Source organism: Hyperolius riggenbachi, chromosome 6, assembly GCF_040937935.1.
Source record: "Hyperolius riggenbachi isolate aHypRig1 chromosome 6, aHypRig1.pri, whole genome shotgun sequence".
Taxonomy (NCBI): domain Eukaryota; kingdom Metazoa; phylum Chordata; class Amphibia; order Anura; family Hyperoliidae; genus Hyperolius; species Hyperolius riggenbachi.
In genome coordinates this window covers 51070848-51083365 of record NC_090651.1, presented here as the reverse complement: position 1 = coordinate 51083365, position 12518 = coordinate 51070848, and the positions used below count along the sequence as shown (strand labels likewise).

Genomic DNA, 12518 nt, shown 5'->3' with positions numbered 1-12518 from the left:
AAATGTCACCCTGTGATAAATGTCAGAATGTACATCAGGGAGAGGAAAGATTTTACAATGGGCAAACACTGACTAAATCATTTATACATATTTATTGTAAAAATGAAGCACTTTTTTATTACATTATTTTCACTGAAGTTTCTCTTTAAAGCTCAACTTCTTAATATACCATCTAACAGTTTGGTTAGGAACATTTGACAGTGTGACCCTCCAGTGGGAACACAGGCTTCTGCCACTAAATACCCAGGTCATAAAGCAGTTGGCCACAATTGGCTAAGCCAGCAGAGGTGAGATAGTTAATGGCATGCTTTGCTGGAAGTTGAGTGTATGTGGTGGCGGTGGTGAGGGTGTTGAGTTGTTTTACCTGTTCAGCTGTACAACTTTATCTGTTTAGACTGCAGTGCATGATGGGACAGACCTAACTCTGTGGTAAGGCGGTCCATAGCTTTGTAGCTACACCACTGGGTAGAAGGAAGCTGATAGGCTAGCAGGCAGTACCCCTGGCTTTCTGTGCTGTGTGTGTATAGACTGTATAGAGCAGGGGTCCCCAAACGTTTTAGGTCGAGGGCGGGTCAACATACTTCAGACTGCTGGGGGGGCTGGAGTATACATAAAATGATGTAGAAGTCTTTGCGGGCCAGACAGTGAAGCATACCCAGGTGACAACCTGCAGTCCAACTGGACAACAGTGTCAGCTGATGTGGAATTTAATTGGAAGCCAGCAAATTACTGCTTTCTGGCAACATTCTATATGTGGACCACCAATATTTAAAGATGTACCTGACTGCGTCTATAATACATTTTGTGGGGAGCGGTAAAAAAGCCTCAGGGGGCCACATTCGGCCCGCGGGCCTTAGTTTGATGACCACTGGTATAGAGAGTAATTGTGCAGCCACATTGCAACTTGCAACATGTGGGAGGTGACAGTGACCAAATCTAAGCGCACCAGTGAAAAAAGAATACCTAGATTACCATGTAATTCGCACTGTCCTCGCAATTTGCAAATTGCGGCAATCCGAAACGTGATCGCAAATGCCACTGGTAGAAAATGGGCCCTAAACGATTGGTTCACGATATGGCATTCTTACCATGTTTGTAACAATCACCCCTGCGACCCCTGTTACCACAGGGGGGCCTGTAGGATTTAGGGGCCCCCTCCTCCTGTCATTTTAACAGGGGGAGGGCGCTATTAAGTCTGGTTACGCCCCTGAATCTCATGTCTGTAGGCAGTTTTCCCATAGCTAGTCGGCGAGCTGCCGCGCGTCCCCTTTCCTTCTCTCATAGATCTGCGGAGCTGGAAGCTGTCATTGCTGAGTTATAAGGGAAATGCAGGTGCAAGGAAAACTCCACAGCGACAGTTTTAATAGAAGACTAATTGAAATGGCAGTGGCATCTTGTACAATGTATTTTGGCATTGTGTCACTCCCCTGGAGACGGTGGAACGACTCCAAAACTCACATTTACCGTGTCACGGGGAGTAAATATCACTTTGCGTCAGTGGAAGAGGCGTTCTGCTGAAAGAGCGATATGACACGCCTGTCATAATGGGCTTCATTGTTTCTCCGCTCTCTTTCTGCCAGGTCCTTTTTTCCGGGCTGTTGAGTAGGCCTTGTCTGAGCCAACAACAATCTTATTCACGGGGATAACGTCTATTATAGATCTGTCAGGGGGTTGGTGCATTTTCCAGGCATCCCAAAGTGCTCATATTCTAAAGGCATTTTGCAGGTTTTTGTTTCCAAGTTGAAGGAAGGAGGTGAGTTCCCTCTATCTGCAGAATTTTATGCTTGTACCCTACTGTCAACTGCCAGCACCGCCATCAACTGCCAGTAGTTTGTAACAGTCAGAGGATCTTGAGTAGTGAGGAAGGGGTTAAAGGACAACTGTAGTGAGAGGGATATGGAAGCTGCCATATTTATTTCCTTTTAAGCAATAGCAGTCGCCTGGCTAGCCTTCTGATCCTCTGCCTCTAATACTTTTATCCATAGGCCCTGAACAAGCATGCAGCAGATCAGGTGTTTCTGACATTATTGTCAGATCCGAAAAGATTAGCTGCATGCTTGTTTCTGGTGTTATTCAGACACTACTGCAACCAAATGGATCAGCAGGGCTGCCATGCAACTGGTATGGTTTAAAAGGAAATAAATATGGCAGCCTCCATATAGTTCTCACTTCAGTTGTCCTTTAAGGTGACACTGAAGTGAAAATAAACATATAAATATAACAAATTGTATTTGTAGTGCAGATAATTAATAGAACATTAGTAGCAAATAAATGAGTCTCATTTTTTTATTTTCAGTTACATAGCTTTATATATAACATTGCATCATTCTGTCATATTTGCAGTTTAGAAACCACGCTCTGTATTTTAAAGTAAATACACACACCTGGGGCTTCCTCCTGCCCCCTCCAGGCTTATCGCTTCCCCGTTGTCCTCCTCTGCCTCCTCGTTTGCCCGCAACTGGCCCCAGACAGTCTTCCAGTCGGGGTCAGTCGGTGCAGTCCGGCTTTGCGTGCTTCCCCGTCACGCTTCTGTCGCTGGAAGCGTTCTGCGTTTCCGCAGTGGTACTGGCTACAGTGGAAAAAGGGTCAGAGGACTTTGCGGGGCCAATGGCAGAAGAAGAAGAAGAGGCGGAGGAGGACAGCGAGGAAACGTGGGAGCGATACACCAGGAGGGGGCTGGGGGAAGCCCCAGGTATGTATATTTTTTCTTTTAATCCTCCCCATCACAGGTTTACTTTAAAGAGGAACTCCAGTGAAAATAATGTAATGAAAAAAGTGCTTCATTTTTACAATAATTATGTATAAATGATTTAGTCAGTGTTTGCCCATTGTAAAATCTTTTAAATCCCTGATTTATATCCTGACATTTATCACATGGTGACATTCTTACTGCTGGTAGGTGATGTAGCTGCTGCATGCTGTTTTGGAAGTTGGAAACAGCTGTAAACAGCTATTTCCCACAATGCAACAGGGTTCACAGACAGGAAACTGCCAAGAGTATGTACTCAGAATTTCTTTGTGGAAGGGGTTTCACCATAATATCAGCCATACAGCGCCCCCTGATGGTCTGTTTGTGAAAAGGAATAGATTTCTCATGTAAAAGGGGGTATCAGCTACTGATTGGGATAAAGTTTAATTCTTGGTCGGAGTTTCTCTTTAAGCTGTAAAACAAACCAGAGAAAATGACTGTGTGAAATCTCCTGCAGTAAAACCTCATCTCAAGCTGTCTCTCAGAGATCGTTCTCACTAGGGCGATTAGCTGGTGATTCCTGCTAATCGCCGCAGCGCTACATAGTTACATAGTTATTTTGGTTGAAAAAAGACATACGTCCATCGATTTCAACCAGTACAAAGTACAACACCAGCCTGCTCCCTCACATATCCCTGTTGATCCAGAGGAAGGCGAAAAAACCCTTACAAGGCATGGTCTAATTAGCCCCAAAAGGGAAAAATTCCTTCCCGACTCCAGATGGCACTCAGATAAAATCCCTGGATCAACATCATTAGGCATTACCTAGTAATTATAGCCATAGATGTCTTTCAACGCAAGGAAAGCATCTAAGCCCCCTTTAAATGCAGGTATAGAGTTTGCCATAACGACTTTCTGTGGCAATGCATTCCACATCTTAGTCACTCTTACTGTAAAGAACCCTTTCCTAAATAAATGGCTAAAACGTTTTTCCTCCATGCGCAGATCATGTCCTCTAGTCCTTTGAGAAGGCCTAGGGACAAAAAGCTCATACGCCAAGCTATTATATTGCCCTCTGATGTATTTATACATGTTAATTAGATCTCCTCTAAGGCGTCTTTTCTCTAGACTAAATAAACCCAGTTTATCTAACCTTTCTTGGTAAGTGAGACCTTCCATCCCACGTATCAATTTTGTTGCTCGTCTCTGCACCTGCTCTAAAACTGCAATATCTTTCCTGTAATGTGGTGCCCAGAACTGAATTCCATATTCCAGATGTGGCCTTACTAGAGAGTTAAACACGGGCAGTTAAAAACAGGAGAGTTAATAAGCTACCGCTTTTTAAAACTCTAGCGCAATAGAAACCCAATGGCAGTGATCTCACTGCCGCGATTGCCGCCGATCGCGGGCGTTTTGCGATTAACGGCATTTGGAAAATGTGTTACCTGCAGCATTTTGCCGCGATTCTCGAGCGATCGCGGTACAGTGCTTTTACAAGCGCTGATCGTGATCTTTTGGAATCGCGGAAGTGTACAGGGATTTTACTGCACTAATCACGGTAAAATCACCCATGTTCTGCAATTTTTAAGTTTGAATGGGCCCTCACTGTTTCTTGTTCACAGGAACAATGGGACGGACTGAAGAATGGGGAGGCACTATGGTATTCAGAGCTTTCCCTCTTCTTAAAGAGAAACCGTGACTAAAAATTGAACTTCATCCCAATCAGTAGCTGATACCCCCTTTCCCATGAGAAATCTTTTCCTTTTCACAAACTGATCATCTGGGGGCTCTGTATAGCTGATATTATGGTGAAACCTGTCCCACAGTGTGATGTCAGGACCATGGTCCTGACAGTTTCCTGTCTGTGAACCTCATTGCATTTTGGGAAATAACAGCTGTTTACAGCTGGGTCCAACTGCCAAGAAAGCAAGCATGCTGCTCTCCTTCCACTGACATTATCTGCCAGCAGTAAAAATGTCACCATGTGGTAAATGTCAGAATGTAAATCAGGAAGTGGAAAGATTTTAAAATGGGCAAACACTGACTAAATCATTTATACATAATTATTGTAAAAATGAAGCACTTTTTTTTATTACATTATTTTCACTGGAGTTCCTCTTTAAGCATGCCTCCCAACTGTCCAGATTTCGCTGGGACTGCCTCGGGTTGGGAGATGTGGTCTCGTGTACTGCCTCACCCTCTCTGTGCCAGAGAACTGTATAGTTTTGGAGATTCTCAACTGCCTTCAAATTGACACAGAATGATAATTTTTGATAAGATTAAATTAAATTACAAAATGACTTGTGCAGCGCTCATCTATCTATATGGCAATTTTGGAAATGGAGTTTTCACTTAACCACCCTGGCGTTCTGATTAAATCGCCAGGGTGGCTGCGGGAGGGTTTTTTTTTAAATAAAGAAAAAACTATTTCATGCAGCCAACTGAAAGTTGGCTGCATGAAAGCCCACTAGAGGGCGCTCCGGAGGCGATCTTCCGATCGCCTCCGGCGCCCAGAATAAACAAGGAAGGCCGCAATGAGCGGCCTTCCTTGTTTTGCTTACATCGTCGCCATAGCGACGAGCGGAGTGACGTCATCGACGTCAGCCGACGTCCTGACGTCAGCCGCCTCCGATTCAGCCCTTAGCGCTGGCCGGAACTTTTTGTTCCGGCTACGCTGGGCTCAGGCGGCTGGGGGGACCCTCTTTCGCCGCTGCTCGCGGCGGATCGCCGCAGAGCGGCGGCGATCAGGCAGCACACGCGGCTGGCAAAGTGCCGGCTGCGTGTGCTGCTTTTTATTTCATCAAAATCGGCCCAGCAGGGCCTGAGCGGCAGCCTCTGGCGGTGTTGGACGAGCTGAGCTCGTCCAGACCGCTCAGCAGGTTAAAGGAGAACTGTAGTGAGAGGTATATGGAGGCTGCCATATTTATTTCCTTTTAAGCAATACCAGTTGCCTGGCTATTCAGCTAATCCTCTGCCTCTAATACTTTCAGCCATAGGCCCTGAACAAGCATGCAGCAGATCGGGTGTTTCTGACAAATTTAGACAGATATGACAAGATTAGCTGCATGCTGGTTTCTGGTGTGATTCAGACACTTCTTTAGGCAAATAGACCACCAGGGCTGCCAGGCAACTGGTATTGCTTAAAAGGAAATAAATATGGCAGCCTCCATATCCCTCTCACTACAGTTCTCCTTTAAAAGTGAGTTATCTGTGACAATAGATGATCACGGATCTTCTACTTATATTGGACAAGACCTGCACTGAGAACTAGGAAGGCGTTTGTAGCCGGAATGCTGCTTTAGCCTCCTGGAACAGATGTTCTCCCAGTCTTTTAATTAGGTTGTATTTCCACAGCTCTGTGAACTCCAGTGTGAGACTGAAAGGACCCTTCAGAGAATGTCTGTTTTACTGCCCGACTTCAGGGTTCGCGTTATTGCTCTTTTCTGGTGGCTGTTACAGCGACAAATCTTTGAGTTTGTGTTTCTGGCGGCCCACTCTCCTATGCATTGCTTCATTTAGGCATAACCCAAGCAAGCTACAGCTGAGGACCTCACACAAGCCTCAGGGGACTCACAAAACTACATTTTTTATGTTGGTTTAAAAATGTTATGTGTCTTTTTATGTGTGCTGCAGTTTTTAAAGTGGCTTGTGTGGCACAATTTATTGTGCAGCTTTTATAAATGGCGTTATATGGAATTAATTTAAGTTGAGGGTCAGCAACAGGTCGATCGCGGCCACGCTTGCTTTCCGTCCAATGAATGCGGAGTGTGACAAGTGCACTGAGTGAGTGGATATGTCTCACCTGTTTAGAGGATCTTTACGATTACTATCTTTTTAGCTTTGTACAAAGTAAAAATCAAACCGTGGGGAGCATAAATACATGAGACAATCAATTGTATTGTAAAATTCAATTGTAATTAGTGATGGACGCAAAACTGAAAAAAAATACCCCTTTATTTACAAATACAATGTTGGCGCCATATATTGTACTAGGAATATAATTTAAACCTTGTAATAACCGGGACAAATGGGCAAATAAAATGTGTGGGTTTTTATCCACAGTAGCACTTTAATATTTTAAAACTATAATGGCTGAAAACTGAGAAATAATAATTTTTTCAATTATTTTCTTATTATTCCAGTTAAATGCTTTTAGAATAAATTAATTCATAGCAAAAAGTACCACCCAACAAAAACATAATTGGTAGCGAAAACCAAGATATAGATCATTTCAGTGTGATAAATAGTGATAAAGTTATTGGCGAATCAATGGGAGGAGCACTGGAAGGTGAAAAGTGCTCTGGTCCATTAGGGGAAAAACCCCGTAGTGGTCAACTGGTTAAACTGGATCCTTTGGGTAATAGGTAGCCAATGGATGGATTAACAGAGAGGGGCTGCATCAGATATTTTACTGTGCTAATGCTGCTTTTTTGTTCTGACCGGGTGTCTGAGACTCCATTTGGTTCCCTTTGAGTCCTACCGCGTATAATTGTTTCCACTGCAGTGATCTTATGATGTCACATGTTAATGTGACAACAGGTATTGCTGGAGAGAGCCAGGGAGAGGCCCGAACACCTGGCCATATGGAAGAGCAGTGCCAGCCAAGGAACTCTGAACAGGTGAGAAGTACCCTCTTACTCAGCACACTTTTTATTATTTCCAGAATCCGTCCCACTGTTATACAAGAGGCTACTAGCATGCTTGTATATAGTCTAATTATATCCCCTCTTGACTACAGTAACACCCTACTCTGTGGTCTACCAAAAGCCAGGCTGTCACCTCTCCAGTTCCTACTGAACACTGCTAACCGCCTTATTCACCTCTCCTCCAGTTACTATGCATAGTAACTACCGTATGAACATACAGTAGTCGCGGCCGCTAGGGAAGTATCGCGGTTGCGATACTTCACAGGACCACCCGTATTTAAAGTTCCACGCGTTGCCATGTAAGCAACGTGTGTAACTAAGGAAGGCACGCTCCTTATATAGCAACACGTGCTGCTATGTAAGCCGTGCGTAGCGGGCACTCCATTTTCACGAGCGTTCCCTCACCCGGTACTTTGGCAGCGCAGATTAATGAATCAAGCCCCATGTATTTTATATCTCCCTCTGCTCTCAGAAGTTGTATTCTGCCAGGAAAACGTTTATGGCTGTAATTTGCTTATCAGTCATGTTTACTATGTTTCCGGCAAGGTACCACCAAGACATGCCTAGAAATTAACTTTCAGGCAGCAAAATAAAACAAGTAAAACAGCCTGCTTATTAATGTTTGGCACTGTATATACACGTTCATCTCATCATGTCACATAACGACTTGGGTACACTTTGAGATAAAAGACTGTAGCAAAGGAGACAGTCACCACATACATAAGTGCACTAGAATTTTGGCACGCTAAATACATCTTATGTGGCACCACTCACTGTTTGACCACCCAGTTATGGCCTCACCCTACCCAGCTAAAATAATTATTTCGGTGAGAACACTGTAGACGATGCCTGTTCATGCATCACTTCTTGGGTTCCCCCTGTGATCTCCTTCCCAGCAAGAAACTTTACTCCATCTGCCTTCTGTGCGGATAAAGGAGAACGAATGTTCTCAGCCACAGAAGCAAACAAGTCTTGCATCACACAGTGATCTCCCTCGCACGCCTTCCTCTCCGGGCTGTCAGCGTGCGTTGCTGCCGCTGCTGCTGCTCTCTGCTTCGTGATCTGTAGTGCAGCTGACGTTCCGATGTTGGCAAGCTGTCTCACAGCAACGTTGCCAGCCCCAAGTCCCTGAGCTCAAAGAGGTATGTAAATGATTTTCTGTTTTTGGCACTCTTCGAATACCCATTCATCTACGTCCTAAGGGAGACTCCAAAACCCCCTGTGTGTCTTCGCAGCAATAAAAAATAGCAGCAATCGCAGGGCTTGCTTTCAAAAATATTATTAATTTGAACGTTGAGGCTGCTGCACTTTGCCAAAATAGCTTACAGGAAAATGGAAACAGTCATATCCTAATTCGTTGGGTAAAATGAAATTTCGGCTTGAGATTTATTTAACAGCAAGTAAAGGTGTCGGGACTATTGTTACTGGGTTTATGTTGTTTTATTTTTACTTTTTGTTTGTCCTTTGTGTTTAAATCAAACTTGACAGCAAATTTGGATGTGAGGGAAACTTGCTGACTGCTGTAGCTCTGAGGAGAATCATGGAACCAGCTGAGTAGCCACTGAAGTCCCTGAGGGAGAAAGGGGTGGGAACTTTTGTTGGACATGGATTGGTTCATTTTTTGACATGGCAGACGAATATCTAGGCTGGGGCTGCCATCAAGTAGGTACAGATATTACTCCTGTACTGGCCTTAAGATAGGTGGTTCACAAATGTACCTTTAACCACTTGAGGACCCACCCTTTACCCCCCCTTAAGGACCAGCGCTGTGCTGAGTGATCTGTGCTGGGTGGGCTCTGCAGCCCCCAGCACAGATCATGTAGCAGGCAGAGAGATCAGATCACCCCCCTTTTTTCCCCACTAGGGGGATGATGTGCTGGGGGGGTCCGATCTCTCATGCCTGCATGTGGCTGGCGGGGGGGGGGGGGCAGCTCAAAGCCCCCCTCCGCGGCGAAATTCCCCCCTCCCTCTCCTACCTGCTCCCGCCCCCCTTAGATCAGGGCTGCACAGGACGCTATCCGTCCTGTGCAGCCAGTGACGGGACGTCCCCTGTCACATGGCGGCGATCCCCGGCCGCTGATTGGCCGGGGATCGCCGATCTGCCTTACGGCGCTGCTGCGCAGCAGCGCCGTACAAATGTAAACAAAGCGGATTATTTCCGCTTGTGTTTACATTTAGCCTGCGAGCCGCCATCGGCGGCCCGCAGGCTATTCACGGAGCCCCCCGCCGTGAATTGACAGGAAGCAGCCGCTCGCCCGAGCGGCTGCTTCCTGATTAATCAGCCTGCAGCTGGCGACGCAATACTGCGTCGCTGGTCCTGCAGCTGCCACTTTGCCGACGCGCGGTATGAGTGCGCGGTCGGCAAGTGGTTAATGGGGGTCCAAGAGGGGCGTACATTTTGATAAAGGGGCCCCGCTGAAAAGGGCGCAGGAAATGCCTGGTAGTAGTATATCGGTATATTTACCAATCTTCTACTACTTCGTTCATATAGTAAAATATTGGTTACATTTACTGATATTTCTCTATAACTTAACCTCTCCCTACGCCTACAATTAACCTCTCCTGGTGGTGCCCTACCTTAGTTCCCCAACCGGTGGTGCCTAACCTGAACTCCTCTTGGTGGTCCCTGACCTCTAACACCAACCCCTCCCCCCCCCCCCCCCCCCCCGACTTCTAACCTTAAAAGGAACCCAAGGTGTGACACCTATGGAAGCTGCCATATTCATTTCCATTTAAACAACACCAGTTGCCTGGCAGTGCTGCTGATTTCTCTGGTCAGTAGGGTCTAAATCACACACCTGAAACTCGCATGTAGCAAATCCTGTCAGATTTGTCATAGACACCTGATCTGCATGCTTGTTCAGGGTCTATGGCTTAAAGAATTAGAGGCAGAGGATAAGCAGCCACCATATCCCTCTTACCACGGGTTCTCTTTACCACCCCGCCCCCCCCCCCAGTGCGTGCCTAACCTTAACACTCCCCCTTCCCCAGGGTAGGTGCTTGACCCTAGCCCCCCCCCCCCCCCTATACTTACTCTATCACACCCACCGATGTCCTGTTGAAAAAGGTGCCTGTGTTCAACAGGACGCATCCCCGCCCCTTTTTAAAGCAGTAGGATCAGCCAGGGAAAAAAAACACATATATAAGTAGATAAATACTTGATCTACTTACATAACACATGTATTATACTGTCCACGTTTCGATTTCAGTGAATGTTATATAGTAAATTACGAGAATTCTGTTCCTGGTGGGGGCCATGTCTTTTGCCCATAGTTAAGGCTAACTCGTGATGTCATTTCTGCCTTTTACTTTTTTTATTTTCTCCTCCAATCGCTGAGTCACCTCAGCCTTGCTTGTAAACACAAGTGAGTAGGGAATTAGGTTTCAGATAAGAAGCTGGCAGGGAAATAAAGGGAAGGGGAGGAATAGATTATAGATAAAAAGAACCCCCAACATGCAATTCTTTGGCATGACTACTAAAGGGACAGTGTTCCTTAAGTATGTGATAACTCCAAATCATAACAGCAGAAAAAGTTTTGAAAGTTTTGAATGCAGGATTAGCATCTTTATCACTTAATAAACTCAGACCAGTTGCTGTTGAAATTTGATTTTTATGGTGATGATACCGCTTTAAGGGTTTCGCCAGGAGGGACCCTGAGCCTGAATTTGTATGGGACACTTTTTATTGATTTTGGTGGCACCGGCTGCTGCTATTGATTTAATTCCTATGTCTCCTACTGGAGCAAAGAGCCTTAATTCACGCTTTCCACCATTTCCTATCCTGAGCGATCTCATCTGTCTTGGTCCATCATGTCCAATATGCGCAACTTGTTACGGGAATTGCATACATCAAAATGAACTTATTAAGTTACGTTTACTGTCCTTTTGTGACTTCACCTCGCATCACATGTAAGTTCAAGTACTCTTTGAACTACACTTTGGGGTGATTTACTAAATGACATGTTCAATGAACTTTCACCACATAAACTTTAAACAGCCAGTGAGGTATAAGGGAGTTTACAGAATACCTATTTAAAACCATGTTTATTTTTTACAATATTCATGTATAGATTATTTAGTCAGTGTTTGCCCATAATTAGTCATTAATTAGTGCTGCCCATAATTAGTCATACCCCTGGCAAATTTTGACTTAAAGTTACTTTCATTCAACCAGCAAGTAATTTTTTAGAGGGAAATGTCATAGAGTGTGTTCTGTTGCTATGCAGGTGGGAGGATGGCTAAATATGTCTTATGTGGTACCACTCACTGTGTGACCACCCAGTTATGGCTTCCCCCTACCCAGCCAAAATCATTATTTTGTTGAGAACACTGTAGACGATGGTGGATTACTGTCCGAGAAAGCTGGGGGTTGCTGTACAAATGCCGGATTCTTGGCAGAGGGACTCTATATTGGTCGCTTTGGCCAAGTTTCATCTGGTGTGTACGGAGTTTTAATGTATTTAACTTATCGGTATGATGGTGCCATCAGCTGCTGGAAATCCTCACTGTGGCTAATGCAGTTGCCAATACTGCTAGTCACACACCATAAGAGAACATGGGGTTGATTCACTAAGACAAATAACATGCCTTATCAGAGTTAACATGCCTTATAAGAGTAGCATAGCGAGTGCTACGAACTTATGCCTGCCAATTGGCAATGACAAGAGCTCCACTCGTCCTGCCCTGAGCCCCTGCGGGTCCAATCACTTTAAAGAGCATTATCCCCGCACTTTGATTGGCCCAATAGGCTGCCTGCCAAGTTTCTTGTCAAGTGACAGGCAGCCTATTAGGCCAATCAAAGAGCGGCGATTATGTCCTTTAAAGTGATTGGACCCGCAGGGACTCAGGGCAGGACGAATGCCATTGCCAATTAGCAGGTATACGTTCGTAGTGCTCGCTATGCTACTCTGATAAAGCATGTTAACTCTGCTAAGGCAAATTAACTCTGATAAGGCATACTATTTGTCTTAGTGAATCAAGCCCCATGTGAGTTTTTGTTGCTGTCTGTGTTCCTGGGCAGCCTCTGCTTCTCCAGTGACTGGTTAAACCCATGCATGTGGCACTAGATTTATAAACATGGCCATTTTACGCTAGTCAAATGAATTAGATGCCGAGGGTTCCATCAGTTGAAGGGGTACCACAAAACCATGCCAAGCGTACTGTTTATGGAATTCTTCTGTATA

At 45.1% G+C, this 12518-nt stretch overlaps 1 protein-coding gene across 14 annotated transcripts in view; it reads left to right on the top strand.

Moving 5' to 3' along the window:
- The window catches only part of LRRC7 (leucine rich repeat containing 7), a 503433-nt gene that overhangs the window by 82649 nt on the left and 408266 nt on the right, over positions 1-12518 (top strand). Inside the window, exon 1 of one of the 14 annotated variants that reach the window (XM_068239244.1) lies at positions 8413-8477. The exons of the other annotated variants lie outside the window; for them this stretch is intronic. The gene's annotated coding sequence lies outside the window, so the exon portion shown is untranslated. Of the gene's footprint in view, positions 1-8412; positions 8478-12518 lie in introns of those variants that run through there. 14 annotated transcript variants of the gene reach the window in all.